Genomic DNA, 16,448 nt, shown 5'->3' on the forward strand with positions numbered 1-16,448 from the left:
GCTTTGCCTGCATTTTCTGTCAATCACAATCGCTTCTTGCCTTTTATTATAGTTACAAATCTTAAGCATTTGCAAAGATTTGCTATTTTTATTTTTAATTGAGCATATTCCTTTACCCCAGAATTTCCAAAACTGGTAAATGAACTGTGACAAAAGTCTCACTTCGGCTTAATGATCAAATGTGATATCTTCTGTTTGTGTACATTATTTTGAGATTTTGACAAATTAACCCAACAGTAAAGAAAATAAATTGAGTCCCATAGTTCAACCTGACTACACTTTAAAACTTAATTCTAGGATGGATGATAATCTTTTAGGTGAGCTTTCCACCAAAGCTAGAAAACACACCTTTAGCATCAGTTATCCACAGAAACCACTTTTCACAGTTAGTGGTTTGATTCAAAAGTGATACCTGTTGGTGCAAGTTGCGTGCTTTAATTGGGAGTGCTATAATCTTTGACTTCAAATTTTCATTGTGTGCTTCGAACGAAGCAAAACTTGCCCATACGTATAAAATAAAAGAATTAAAGCATCTGCATTAAAATTGACAAATCATGCTTATCTTGATTACCAATAATAACCTGTTTTTCCAAAGTAAAAGTTGGCCAGTGCACTTGGACTAAATAGGTTACTGATATTTTAAATTAAGAGGCAAATTTGATACTATAGATTTAACTCCTATCTTTTATCAGGTCAATGTTCCATCTGTAGCACTTATTTCAGATATTAAACACAGCATACCATATTTGTTAAAGGGCAGGGAACGATTCTCGTTCTATGTGCCGGGCAGACTCTTACGCTCTTCCAACACGTGCCTGAACTCCATACCCATACACAGAATCCTTCTGAAAAGAAAGGGGGGCAGTTCCTTGTCCTATCTGGCAGCTAAGTCGTTGCACTCCGTTTCCCTGGAGCTCCGTGGCCTTCAAAACCCTACTCCGTTCAGGAAAAAACTCAAAACTTTCTTCTTCAATTAAGCTTGTTTCCTTTCTGCCGCTACCTCTGTTCACGGTTTCAATTTTTTATTCTGGGCTCGCGCCGGGACACTTTTCTGAGTAGATGTGCACGTTATAAATCACCAATAACATAACATAACAATAACAGGATGGCTGGTCTAGAAACACTTCAAAGGAAATATTGCATTTGGGCCTCTTTGCCATCATTGTGATTCCGTAACATCATCACCACAGGAAGTGGCGTCCAGTTTTGACAAGTAACAGTAATTGAGCCCAGCTTAGGTAAGGATACTGCTAGAAACCTTTTTAATTATTAATACTTTTTCATGATTTGTCCACTTGCCATGCTATTTGCTTGCCAAGCAAATAGCTTGGCATGTGGACAAATCATGAAAAAGTGTACTCAGTATTTTTCCTTTAGTTAACATTATAGGTCCATGATAACAATTTCTTCAAACCAAAATGGTTTAATGAAAAGCCACTCAAGACTTCCTAATTGGATGGCATTAGCTCTTTGAAATCCACGAAGTAGAAAATTATGCGATTACATTCTAGCAAGCTATTGCAGATTTCAAAAGGGCACCTTACGGTGTTACTAGGAAGGACTATGGAACAAAATGTTAAATTGTAGGATTCCTGCTTTATTTGTTACATTGTATTCCAATTTCTGGGCTATTGTCTCTTCAACCAATAAATGCTTTAAGCAAAATAAAATCTGTTGCAGTTGAAACGTTTTCAGACGTGTACTAGTGTAATTTCTTTTTGATATCTTTCTTAGAGATCTTGATACTGCCTTGGTGCAATCAAAAGTGTATCATCCTGTTTTATCACTCAATTTCACTCTGTCAGGGCGCTCTTTCATGCAGCTTTAGCACTGTTATTTGCTACAACTCTGCTACAATTGTAGCACACTCTGAACACTTTGCCATCATATATGATCGCTAATGAGTTAAAGATAAATCATGACAAAAGCAAAGTTATGTACCTAAGTTGAAGTTAGGCCACATAACATTCATCTTTCTTATATTAAGAAAAAAACAATTCCCAGAACTTCAAGTTTTTGGGTAATAGGTGATTGACAACTGTACCTTCTTGTCTTACTTGGAAATCTTATTTGCTCCATGGCTGACATTCAAAGTTGTGCACATGGCAAACAAAACATAAGTATTATCTTGAACTCCCTGCTAAGAACTCACATGCATTCCACACAATTCTCCTAATTTTTGCTTCAAAAGAGTATATCGCCAAAGCTCTGTCTGTACTGATTATGGTTCTGTTTGACTTCCATGGTTAGCTTTTCATATGATAACCTAGAATGCCCATTACGATGCTGTTTTTGGGACGCACTCTGATTAAAAGAAGAATTGGTATGTGGCCTAACTTCAACTTGGGCACTTTGCTCTTAAAGCAATGTTATATTGGGGTTCCTCTCTATCATGCTTATTTCTGTTGCTAGCACTCTGGATTCTGACTGATTTGGATAAGGATAACAACGGTCTCTGTTCGGCATTCTTCCCTTTGTGCACAGATGGGTTAGTGTTTTTGCAGGTTGTCTAGGGTAGGACTATTCCTAGGTGCACTCCTATTTAAAAAAGTTGTAATTAATATATATATCCACTTATATTCTAGGTGTTTATGGATGAAATATGTATAGGTGTTGGGTATAATTATCGTTTATGGGTATATCAACACAGTGATCAACTCTATATTTCTTTGATCCACTAGCCTTGGATTTAGGGCAAAAATAAGGCATTCTATTACACATCTATATGTTGATGAAGTATACTTAGCCTTAAATAGAAGTTATTGTATATTGCACAGCAAAACATACAGGACATTTCCTATTTTACAAGGTCATATGATGTCTTGTTAACACGCTGGAAGATGCTATGGTTAAGGCACATTAGATTTGATCACATAGCAGATTTTTAAACTCAGTAGATGGAGAAATTTCTAAGAATTAAATCCTGTTGTTTTCGTCGCCTTTACGACTAAACATTGATTCCTGTAAGTTGTAAAATTCTATCTTTTTCCCATAGCAATCATTTAATATGTTTGTTAACCTTATTCTCATAAGATGTTACAGTTATGTCTACATTAGTTGTGTGACTAAATCAATCAAACGGAGAAGCACTCCACTTTTTTCTTTCTTTATGTTCAAACTAAATTGAACCTATTTAAAACAAAGCGTTCTACAGTGGGTGGCACGTGTTGTCTGGAGTGTGCCAATACTTGAAGCTAACAATACCTAGAGTCACTGCGACTCAAACCTCTGTGCACTGTTGCTAAGGTATGGATACCATGCACAACATTATCCAAAATATATTTTTAAATCAACACATTAGTTGAAAAAATTCAAAAACAATTATATAACGCAAATTGTGTTTCGATTTTCCATTATTTCAATTGTTTAATCTTGAACACTCCATTGAAAACACAGAACGTAAATGTATTAAAGGAATTCAATACATTCCGTGAACATAAACACTTAAAGTACAATTCAGGAATTCAATCCAATTGCTTTCTAAGTGCCTAATGCATTTCGGGCCTGAATTGGCCCTTCTTCAGGGGCTTTAACTCTATGAAGGTAAACAAAGTTTAATTGTTTAGAATGTTGGTGTACATAAAGCTCACAAAGCATCATATTAGACAAGGATAGGCTTTTTGTCAGAATCGTCAGAAATTACTTATGACTCATGGTGAAAAATAAATAAAAATGAAGGCTGTGATAAAAAGTACTGTGATAAAAAGACCCTCCACCTTCGTGAAAGAACTGAGATTCCTACTCCCGGAAAATTCCTCTAAACACTCTAATCTACAATGAGAAACGACACGATGCCATCAAGCTCAATGCGAAAACATAACTGTACGTGCCAGCAAAAATAAAAATGCTCATACCTTCGGTGAAATGAACGTGGCTAAAACGCCAGAAGGTTAACAAATAACCCTACAAAGAAACCAAACGTCTATTAAAAAAATGGACACTTCGATAGCCACAGGAAACAAAGTCCGCAGAACCAGTGACACAAGCTTACCTTAACTGGAAAGCTACAATCCACGCCCAAACTCTCAATTGCTGCTGCCACTGATCTTAACTCGCTTCCCCGACCTGCCGGTTTTAATGACGCTGAACATCATCGAACACGCCGGAAGCAGGAGTCGCTTGCGGCGTGACGAACATAAACGACGGGCTAACGGGCTCCCAAATAAGGCGGCCGCCATATTGGAGGGATCTCAAGAAAGCTTCAAACCAGAATCTCAAAAAATAATAGATATACTAAAAAACCAAGCTGAATCAAGTGCAGAAAAACCTAAAATCAAGAAGTGTAAATGAAAATGAAAAGTGCTCAACTTAAAAAATGTTATTGATTAAAAGACAACTTAAAGAACACAGGACCATGGTCACATTTGTATGAATCATGCGTACAACAGTATGTACAATACCACAGGTGTTAAAACATTAGAGATAACGGGAGTAATTGATTTTGTCATTCATTCCTTTTACTACAAGAGTGTCAAGGCGTCTAATCCAAAACGTTTCCCTTTGCAACAGGGATCTGGTGAGATCCATGTCAGGGTAATGAATGACTCTTTCTAAAACTGCAAATTTCATTTGAGCTATGCTGTGCCTTGCCTCTATCCAATGTGCAGCTAAACTGCTACTTTTGTTCTGTGTCCTAATTGTACTTTTATGTTCAGATATACGTGTTTTTATTTTTCGCTCAGTTTTTCCCACGTATAACTTGCCACAAGGGCATTTGATATAATAGATCAATTTTTTAGAATTGCAATCTGAATCATGGAATAACTTGATGGATTCTCCCGTTTGTGGGTGATGTAAGATATTACCAATTATAACATTGTTGCAGTGTACACAGTTGAACACTTATTCATGCCTTTGAAATCAGACTTGGTTGTTTTAGAAGGGGTCCTTAGACTCTCTTTCAAATTTTTCGATCAGGTGAAAGCGAATAGGGGTTGCTCTTTAAAGATTTCATTAAAATCCGGCTCGTTTTGAAGAATTTCCCACCTATTAATGATGATTTTTTTAATCTTCTGTGAGCTTGTAGAAAATTTAGAAATGAACACTTGTCTAGATGTGCTCTTATTCGGTTTAAATTGCAACAAATTACTGCGTTCGTGTTTAGAAATACGTTCTTTGGCTTGGTCAATAACATCTTCGGGATAACCTCTGGTTAAATACATTTGTTGTTGAAGTGTTAAATGATCTTCTAGACTATTTTGGTCTGAACATATCCTTTTGATACGTAGAAACTGGGAAAAGGGTAGATTCTGTTTTACTTTTTTAGGATAAACTCTGAAAGTGAAGAACATTATTAACATCAGTCGCCTTTCTGTGAACTTCTGTTTTGATTTTACCTCCTTCAATCATAATGGACACATCTAAAAATGAGATCTTCCTATCATTAATCGTGTGGGTGAATTGAATATGATCATCATACCTATTGAGCTGTTCAATTTTGTGTTCTAATTGCTTTTTAGTATTGGTCCAAAGCATGAAGATGTCATTAATATACCTGCAATACAGCAGGAGATTGTCACTCCATTCTTGATCACTGTAAATATGATCTGATTCGAATTTCGCCATGAATGTATTGGCATAGGCGGGTGCCCCCGCAAAGCCCATAGAAGTACCTTGTTGTAAAAAAATCCGATGATTCCAATGAAAGTAACTATGGTGCAAACAAAAGTGTAAAATCTAAAAGAGATACTTTAGACTACAAACTAAATAAAGTATATACATGGGCAGAAGTCTATGCCCAGTGACGAGTGTATACAAAGAAGAACATGACCACCTCTTCTGAGGAAAGTTTTGCCACTGAAACTGACATTAGTACGACTAGACCACCGGCCCACACTCAGATAAGAGTAGTTAAAGCCCCTGAAGAAGGGCCAATTCAGGCCCGAAATACATTGGGCAATTGGATTGAATTCCTGAATTGTACTTAAAGTGTTTATGTTCACGGAATGTATTGAATACCTTTATTACATTTACGTTGTGTGTTTTCAATGAAATGTTGAAGATTAAACAATTGAAATAATGGTAAATCGAATCACAATTTGCGTTATATAATTGTTTTTGAATTTTTTCAACTAATGTGTTGATTTAAAAATGTGTTTTGGATAGTTTTGTGCATGGTAACCATACCTTAGCAACAGTGCGCAGAGGTTAGAGTCGCAGTGACTCTAGGTATTGTTACATTAGTTGTGTGCACATTTTCATTATTGCATAGATTGGAAATTTTGCATCTGTAACTAATTGTAAGAAAGCTTGTATTTTATTTATTTTTCCCATCTCCGGTTTTGTTTTTCAGATTTTGATTTTTGTGCACATATTGTGAGGGTCTATGGGATAAAATGTATTGGAACTTCAGACAACTTAATAAACATTTTTCAAGAAAGCATTTGTTAAAATGAGATGGGGATTATTTTTTAATTTGTAATTGCAGTAAGACAACATAGAGGTGCCGTACATGGCACACTATATAAAAACAATCCTATCAATTGTTATTAAAAAATTTGTCACATTGTGTTTTGACATATGTACTACAGAATTTGTCACCATTTTATCAAACTTCATTTGAAAAAAAAAGACATTTCTTTATTTGTGGATTTAAGAGAACATTTTGCTCGTATCATAGTAGACAAGTTAAGAGCAGAGTCAAGCTTTATTGACATTTCGATCAAAATTAAGCAAAACACTCTTTTGGTAGCTCTATAGTCCAAGTGATGTACAGAAAGACGGGTAAATGGCTTTTTAAAGAGACGGGTGTAAAAATTGGTGAAGCTTAACCTGCTCCGTTTTATGCCCATCTTAAAGTGTATTGTTTTTTTTTTACTCAAAGTAAATGTGAAACACAAATTTTAAAACGAATGTGAAACTTTGAAAGATGCCTACTCTGTGATTTGGGCAGCCAAAGTCTGTTTATGTTAACAGTTCATTCAGAATGTGTCAACTGCTTGTATTCTGTAAGTGATCTCCGGATACATTTTGTAAACAGATATAACCTTTTCTTGTCCTTAAGACACTGAACTTAGAATTAGGATAAAATCAATGTTCTACAATGAAACCCCTTTCAGAGGGTCCCGGGGAGCACGCTGGGGCTACTGGGCCCAACCACCATGGTTGAGGCCTTTTACTCCTGATGTCACAGGGCCTGACTTACTTTGAATCCTGCACAACTGGGCCAAGTATCCCTTCTGTACTTGACTCACAGTGGTAGCTGTGGGCGAGTAGTCAAAGGCTTCCTCAGGGGGAAGTTTAGATAGAGGTTAGTGAACTCGACTAATAACTCTAAGTGCATACAGTACTGAGAATAAATCAGTTTCAAGTCATATACTTCTTTTTGTTGGAAAAATAAATATTTTATTTCGAACTCTGCACATGTAAGGAAAAACAACATTCATGATCAATAAAGCTAACCCCTTGAGGTTAGGGCACTAGTCGTTGTCAGGCCAATCCCTGCCCCACTCTCCTCCTTATAACGTGGTGAGGGTTATTCCCCATTCACTGGTGGGTGCATCCAGGGAATGCTTACCAGTAGGCTGTACTAGAGTTCCCCTTTGACTTCTTAGGATTTAGTCAAAAGTGTCTATGGTGCCTAAGCAGTGTTAGCAAGTCCCTTGGGGCCTCAAAGGCCCTGTTCCAGTCTTACCTGCTCCAGTGGTATGGAAGCATTCAGCAGTGCCCTCCCGAGTCCTGATCCTGTTCAAAGTTGAGCTGCTCCCTGTACCAGCATCCATACCTGGCAGCGCAGAGACTCTTTAAGCAGTGCTGCAGGTTCGTTCCAGCGATCTGAGCTGCTCCCACTTAGCAAACACAAGGCAAGTCACTTTTCCCCTAATGGGTGGGTGGGGTAGCGGTGGGGAGAGTGCAACATCTTGGGTGGCGTTCTTGCAGTCCTCAGGGGATCTATTAGGTGCAGATCAGTGTGAGGGCTTGACCCACCAGCCACAGCAGTAATCTTCCCATCAGGACAATGATTCAAACTCTTGGCCACAGTAGTACCGGCAGCCCCTCCTGGCATATGAGGTTGCTGTGTTACGTCGGGGCACAGACTCTTCCTGTATGATCACCCCAACTAGCGCGGCCCCTCTTATCACACATGGTTGCCGATATCGCCAGACACAAGCCTCATGCTGCTGGTCCAAATAAATTCAGTGGTGACCCCTCTGGTACACAAGGTCACCATGGGGAGGCAGTGCCGCCCTGGCGCTTCTGGCACGGTGCTCCTTGCTTGTCTCAGATCACGGCAGCACTCTCCTGGCATACAGGGGTCGCCAGACCGTTTCTGCACATGGCCAACTACCCGATCAGTGCTCAGCTGTTCTCCTCACACCTTACTCAGGGATTTTTTTTGGTAGGCCTCCCCATTGGGCCTTGCTCCCTCCATCATTCTCCTCTTCCCCACAGGGCACACTGGTCTTGGCAACAGGCAGGCAATGGTGCCTCAGGGCAGCTGATCTTGATTTCCCCTCAACCAGCAGGGGAGACTAGCAGGTGTTACTGGTTACTGGCAGAAGTCTTTCAGTTCCTCTCTCACTCACTCACTTACTCACTCACTCACTCACTCACTCACTCACTCACTCACTCACTCACACACACACACACACACTCACACACACTCACTCACACACTCTCACACACTCTCACACACTCTCACACACTCTCACACACTCTCACACACTCTCACACACTCTCACACACTCTCACACACTCTCACACACTCTCACACACTCTCACACACTCTCACACACTCTCACACACTCTCACACACACTCACACTCACCCCCCCCCCCCCATCTGACAGCTTGGCAGATGACACATTTTGGGGTCCGAATCTCCCCTTCTTATAGTCCTTTTCTAGACACACATGCAATTTATTTCTGAGTCCTTGAAGTTTTATATTAGGGTTCTGCTTCTTTTGAAGTATACCTCGTTCCTTTTCTTATTTCCTCTTGAAAGGCTGCCTGTCGCAGCAGGCAAGGCTCTGAAGCTGATTGACCCACAACATAGTTCATGGGAGTAACCAGAGTTAACACCTGGATGTCAGCCTCAGTGATATGTTCATCAAAAGATTAACACTGGGCTCCCAACACAACTCTTTGATTCCCTTATCAGCCTCATGCCCTTCCTGAGATGTGTCCAGGCCCCTTCCTTGTGATCGATCACTGAAACAAAGAGCAACCTTTTGAAGTGAAAGGGAGAGTCCTTTCCTCCAGTGTGTGTCCCACCCAGCTCACAGGAATTCAGCAACAGACAAACGTGTCTGGGGAATTTGTCTCCTCATCATGTTTTCACCAGGCAGGCCTGTACTTCCTAAAATGGAACCCAGGGTCCTCCATGTAATGTACCAATTGCAGACACACTGGCACTCAGTGTACTTTCACAGCATACATGCTCTCCAGTGCTGTTACCATGCATTGTGCCACTACAGACACACATGCATTTAGCACACACATTCACTCTGTGCAATGATCAGTAATGGAGCTTTTCTGTATTATACCGGGGTGTCCTGTTTGCGCACACACACACACCAACAGTTGCCTTGTCCCCCTGTCTAGGCCACAGACCCTCCACATCCTCCAATATGCAGATAATATTGTTGTCATGGACCACACCAAAGTGGGGCTACAATGACCACTGACCTGCCTACATAAATACAATGTAAATAATTTCCTTACCATCAATCCAGATAAAACGAAAATACTCCTATTCAGTCGCTACAAGAACATAAAACCAAGTTTCATGCACTATAGGTCCCACGACCATCACTTCGTCCTCAAATGCAAGTATCTGGAAGTGTAGTTCACTGAATCTGCTGAACCATCTGCACACAAAAATGCATTAAAAAAGAAATCCACTACAATCATCTATAGCTTAACCAGGCTCAATAACAGCCTAAAAAGTCAGTCCACAGTGGGAATATAGAAAGTCATTCAAGCCTCCCTTCTTCCAGCACTTCAGTATGGACATCAAGCTTTCCCTGGAGCCTGCTCGGAAATGTTGGAGCAGGCACAGCGTGTGGCTTATAAGAAAATCTTCCAACAGCCGAAATACCTTCTCAAAGCAAGACTCAGACTGGAATTTGGGCTCCCAAAACAAGCCCTCATCATCGAGGCTGACTTTGTCAAATTTTACATTTGCACACTAAAATCACCGGAAAACTCTCTCAAGGGCTGCCTTAGAGGTATTTTCAAAAATCCAGGTTCTTCATGGAACACCCAACTTAAGAGAGCATTAGCAACTACAGCGGAAAATCAAACCGTGATTGCTCTGACTCCTATCTCCTACACAATATGGAAAAGACCATCAACAGACAAGTGCAATTGGTCTCATTTCAGCAATTCCAAGCTTCCTTAAAATCAACAATTTTCTTGGCCCCTTTTAAACTCCTTGTATCCTCAATCGCTGAACACAAAGAGAGATCATGTATATGCCAATTCTGGCCCTACCCATCCTGGATTTCAATCGAGCCTAGCTAACCAAGATAATGGAGGCACTTGCAAATTATGCAACTATAAATACGAATAATGGACGCATCTTCTGTGCTGTTGCCCTGCCATGATTCAAGAAAGGAGAACTTTACTCCGACAATTACTTCTGAAACAGAGCACACACTTGCTTAAATGCCCCGGCTACATGCTTTTCACAAGCAGAGGCCTCCATCCTTGCTCGCTGTGGGAGATGTGTAAAAACACTCAAGGATGCACTACACCCCTGCCCTGATCCTTCTCAACGTCCCTATAAAGTTCAGAAATTGATATCCAACTACTACACAAAGGAAAGGGGAGAGAATTTCTCCCACAGAACTGAACTTCTCAGGTCATCGAAAAATAAGAAAGTAACCTCTTGCAGGCATTTCGTAACTGTCGTGTTTCACATTGTTAAAGGCAAGCTCCCTGCAGGAGCCAAGAGTAACCTTACCAGATGTACAACCATCACTGAGTTGAGAACACTAGCTTTAGCAAACTTCAACGCACCTCACCCCTCTCCAATACCAGTGATTACAACACTGCACCAGCACTTTGTCCTACTCCCCTGCGTCTTCAGAAAGATTACAAACTGTATAACACATTTCCCTCAAATAACAGAGCTCCACCTGGTGAAGAATGGACACAGGGAAAGCAGGATGGGCAAAACAAAATGCACTTCTATAGCTGTGTGATCCGAGTCGAGTCCTTTTAAAGCACATGTCTTTTTGTAACAGTTTTCCAGAACTGACATAAACAAACTACAGTGAATTGTAATTTAACGGGACAATATAGGCTGTCAAAGGCCACAGCTTATTCATATGCAAATACTCTCACATACTCCAGACTCTAGGTTTGCACAAAGCACTTGCACTTTAAAAGAGAGTAAGGACTTGGGCACATTACTTGCTGCTAAGGGGATAAGGATAAGCAAGGAGAGATGACTGGCAACTACATTGGAATATTGGTCAACAATGGGCATCCCTCTATATTTAACTCCTGCTGTACCCTCACCTACAAATGAATTTTAATGGTAGGATACATTGCACAGCTTCAAACAGAAATATTTGCACGGATGCTAGAATAACTGGTTTTATTTGTAATTTTGTATTTAAGCAACTGTCTCTGCTCAGATTTTAAAGGTTTTATTGTTATGCAATGGTTTTAATTAACTAAGCAAATAAACTTGACACACACACATTCTGTCAGCACACACACTACCATGTGCGTGCTGCACAAAATGTCACCTTTCATGTATTGTACTTAATGCAAGCACACATACACCTAGCACATGCCTCCATTCCACATGCGCTGTAAAGCACTATATCTCTTATGTAATGTATTCATCGCAGCACACATCCACACAGTACACGCACTAAACACATGTACTGCAGAGTACTGCTCTATCTGTTTACTGCACTCTTCTCAGACACACATACATCTAATGCAGAGTCACTACTTCTGCACTGTGCAGCACTCCGCATCTACCTGATTTAGGACAAGGGTGAGTTGAGCACACAGCAGTAGAACTGTTTAAAGAGGTGTGTGAGCCTGTAGGCCTCACTCCAGCGACATGGGGGAAAACAACCTGTTCACTACTTCTTATCACTACACCGTATGCTGCCACCACCGTGCTTGTGCTGCTTAACTCTTGGTGAAGGCAGCAGCCTTCCACCACTATGAGGGTAGCGCTTTGGGTGCCCTTCCTGGTCCAACAATACCGCAATCCGTGACACTGGCCTATGTAATAAAGCACATGTATGGTCCGTGTAGGGCAGTAGTATCGGCATTCATGGTTACTCCCAGTTTTTGCTGGTGTTATTCTGTTTTCTGACTAGTCTGACTGGGATCCTGCTAATCGGGACCCAGTCACTGTGCTTCCTCCCTAAATTTGACAGTGGTAAGTAATTTGGTACCGTCCCAATTGGCTACTGATGTACCCAAGTAAGTACCTCGTATATGGTACTAATGTACCGAGGGCAAAGGTACACCAGGGGTCTTCCATGGGCTGCAGCATGTATTATGCCACACACGAGAGACCACTCCAACTGTGACTACAGGCCTGCCATTGCAGCCTGTGTAAGTTAGTGCTAGTGCCACTTACAACATATATATGTTTCCTTATTTCTGAGGTCACTGCACTTAAAACCTAGAAGTCACCCCTATGGCAGGCTCTTCAGTCCTGAGGGAAGGCTGTTTGGTTACAAGTGGTGTGAGGGTGCCCCTGCATGAGCAGGGCCCCTCTACAAACCCCGAAGTCGATTCTCCAGGTTTTGTAAGTGCAGTGAGCCATTTAATACATATAGTGGTCATCCATTCAACTACATGATGTCTAACTATATATTGGCTGCACCAAAACCGGTCATGTTTGCTATCAAACAGGTTTGATTCCTCCCATAACTCTGATTCCAGTGTTGGATATAGGATCCCATGTACTGGGGGGCTCCCCTAGGGTGCCCCCCTGTATTCTCCGTACCAACCTTTTAGGTTCTAACAGCAAGCAGGGCTGCTGCTGACCACAGACATGTTTCTGCCCTGCTGCTGCTGAGCGGAGCTCAAACAAGGAACGGCAGAAGAATAGGTTTCCTATAGTTTTCCTGCCATAGGGAGGTGTGACCACTTCCCAGACAGGACTTAGTGTATTGGGCTGGGGTGGGGGCGCTTGCCAGTGCCATCCGTCTGCTTTGAAGAGCACATTTGGTGCCCTTCTTACATACTCCAGTTTGAGCCAGTTCAGTGAGCCGTTGGCTTCACCTTTGTCCAGCCCCTCATCTGGGAGGTATCCTTGAATCGTCCCAACCCTTTCCTCAAGGGCTTACCTGTGGATGTCTCTTCAGATTCGTCGCGGGACAAGATTCAATTCCGAAACCACATTAACTTCGACCATCTAGGCGCTTTGGACTTCGCTGGACCGGAGACTGCACCAAGGAAGACTCCTGCTGCTCCTGGTCTCGCTGTTCTGCAAGTCTTCTTTGTCGTCTGTGCCTGTGCTTCATCCAGGTTGTTCTCCAGGCCTGTGGGCATCAAAGACACCCGAAGCAATATCTCTTGGAGTGAAAGAGTCTCTCCCCTGCACCTGCAGGCACCGCAACAAAGCTGATCGGTCTGCTGTTCCTGACATCCCACAGATTCCGAAAGGCTCAGCAACACAGGTGGTGGTTCCGCAACTTCCTCTAGGCCTGAACTGTCCTCTCAGCAAGTTTGAGGCCAGTATTCCTCGTCTGAACTGCTGGAACAGAAACCCTGTGCACAGTGTCTACTTGCTATTGCCAAGCCTTGTTGACTCTGTCCTCCAGAGATCTTCAGGCTACAAGAAGCTCCAGCATCTCTTCCTGCCAAGATCTTTGTCCTTACCGCATCCTCTGCATCGTGGGCCTGCATCTTCGTTGAGCTGCTGGAGGTCCTCTTGCGACTCCTGTGCCTTTGGCCTGTGGGTCCTCTTAAGGGTATTCTTTGGCTTCAATGGGTTTCCTTGCTTGCTCAAGGCCTGGTCTGACTCTCCTGCACTTGGTGAGTCGCTTGGATCTTGCTGGTCCCAACGCTGCACCTTCTTAGTTTACAACGTCTGTTGCTGCTGCCAAGGCATGTTGGTGCTCCCATCGGACACCGACCCCCTGGTTCTCGACTTCTAATGTGGGACAGCTGGTGAACGGCTCCTGGTCTTCCACAGCATCGCCTGGTCAACACAGCTGCAGCGACAAGGGCACCGTCATCACTCCTGCATCTTCCGTCTTCTGTGGTCATTGGTCTTCAGTGCCTCCTGGTCACTTCCGCGTGGCATAAACTCTGTCCCCTCTGCTTGCAGGTATTTCTCTACAAGAATCCATCCTTGGATTCCACTGGACTCTTCCGCCTTCTTCGCCAACGGTATCTTTTCTGAAGTCCTCCATTGTGGTCTACGGTGGTTTCCGACGTCACTTCACACCTATGCACCTGGCTTCCCTGGTGTAGGTATCCTGGCTATCCAGTATTGGGGTATCTTTCATAGATTCACATGCTTAGAATCGTCCCCGCCGTCGAGGTGGGAGTCTCGCGGTACAAATAAAATATATACATAATAGTAATAAAACATTATAGAATAGGCTACAATGTGCAGTAAGGTCACTACATTAGCCCATCCTAGTCTTTTTGTAAAAGGAACCAAATCTAAGAACATAGCCAATCGGGTTCCAGCACCCTCTTAGAACACTCCACAGAGAGGCATACCCTCAGATTTTCTACCGCACGTCGTGTGACAGGGAGTCTCCCTGAGCTCTGCTCAGTTTTTTCTTTACCTTTGGCTGAACTTTGTGAGTAGCTATGTCTGATACTTCAAAAAAAAGCTTGTTTTTGCCCTGTTCCTCCTGTGGGAAGAAGAGATTGCATTTTGAGGACCCCCACAACAATGTATTTACTGTCTTTATCCGGTTCCCAAAGTTAAAGACTGCAGAATTTGTAGAACCTTTCCTGCCAAGACTTTAAAAGACAGAGAAGGAAGATTACTGGTTTGGCTTGAGAAATTAAAAGCTACATCTGACGTCATTTCAGGAGATGATGGCAGTGTTAGTCCTCAGGTGTCCACCCTCTAAACAAGAAGAGGGATAGATCTGATGATCCCCTGAGCGACAGAGTAAGACCCTGAAAAAGCCTCATTCCGAGGCTGGTCACTCTTCCTCTTCAGAAGAGAAATCAGGAGAAAAAGGAAAAATTCAACAGAAAACTACCTTTAAACATAAAAAAACTCACTCTGAGTCTCTCAGGATTCCTTCGATGTCGAAAAATCACCGTCGACGACGAAATCTCCTCAAGCGGTGAGTGGTTCCTCTTCGTCGACGAAGGCCATAGCACCATCGGCGGCGTCGTCGACAACGTTGCCTGTTTCGTCTCCGTTGACAAATCGCCAATCTACGGTACCAGCGACGACGACTGGTCATTCCTTGTCGACGCCCACCTCGTCGATGATGGTCCAACTCCCGTCGACGTTTCCACCATCGATGACAGCAGCTGCTTCGACGACGACAGCATCGTCGACGATGGTTTTTGCATCGACGACGTCGATGATGACAATGTCGACTGGAACTTCTGTGATGGCTGTTTCTGCTGGATCTGATTCACAGTCTATGTACATCTCGTTGGCGCTGAAGCGTAAGAGCCCTACATCTCTACAAATAACACCAGTTTTAACATCAAGGCTATCGGCTACGCTCTCATCTTCGAGAAACTATTTCCAGGACGGTTCTCATATTTCACCCTTGCCTCCTAGTCACTATTTGGAAGAATCAGAGGACGATGTACTTTTTAGCCCAGCACGTAATCCTTCTCAACTCCGAATTAAATATCAGGATGAGGATGATGAGGAAGAGTACTATGAGGTCCTCAAGCGACCCCATTGCAACAGGAGCCTATGGTGCAAATGCCTATAGCCTTGGTACAAGGCCTGACGACTATGTTACAGGACTATCATGCACGTTTTCCACCAGCGTCTGTTTTGACACAACCTACTACGCCTCCTGTCTTGCAGATCGCAGGTCCGTCTGTCCCTATTGATGAGCCTCAGAATGTTTTACCTGTACAGCATCTAATCCAGGATGATGATGACGATACTGTTACGGAGGATGGTGAACTACCAAAATCGCCCACGACTGTGGATGAATGTGATGACTACCTGATCCCTACACCATCTTCGCCAGTTCCTCGGGCAGTAGATTCCCCTCCTGAGGATATTGGAGGTTTTCATGCTATTATGGAGAGGGCAGCGATCCATTTTTAACTTCCTGTTACAGTGAAGCAATCCGATTGCTTCCTTTACAATTTTAAAGACCAGAGTAGGAAGTCCGTCCGTTCTATCCCTATAATAGATCATATCTGGGAAGAAAGAATCAAAATAATGAAAAATCCATTTTCAGTGCCTGCGATTCTTCCTAGAATCGATTAAAAAAAAAAAAAAAAAAAAAAAAAATACAAAGCACCAGATGATGCTCCTGCATGCCTGTCCGGTCATCCTAGACCGGATTCCGT

General features: G+C 42.3%; 1 protein-coding gene across 2 annotated transcripts in view; it reads left to right on the top strand.

The window, feature by feature from the left end:
* LMBR1 (limb development membrane protein 1) overlaps positions 1-16,448 on the top strand; it is a 753,627-nt gene that overhangs the window by 680,047 nt on the left and 57,132 nt on the right. The window lies entirely within an intron of this gene.

This window comes from Triturus cristatus, chromosome 10 (genome assembly GCF_964204655.1).
Source record: "Triturus cristatus chromosome 10, aTriCri1.1, whole genome shotgun sequence".
Lineage (NCBI taxonomy): Eukaryota > Metazoa > Chordata > Amphibia > Caudata > Salamandridae > Triturus > Triturus cristatus.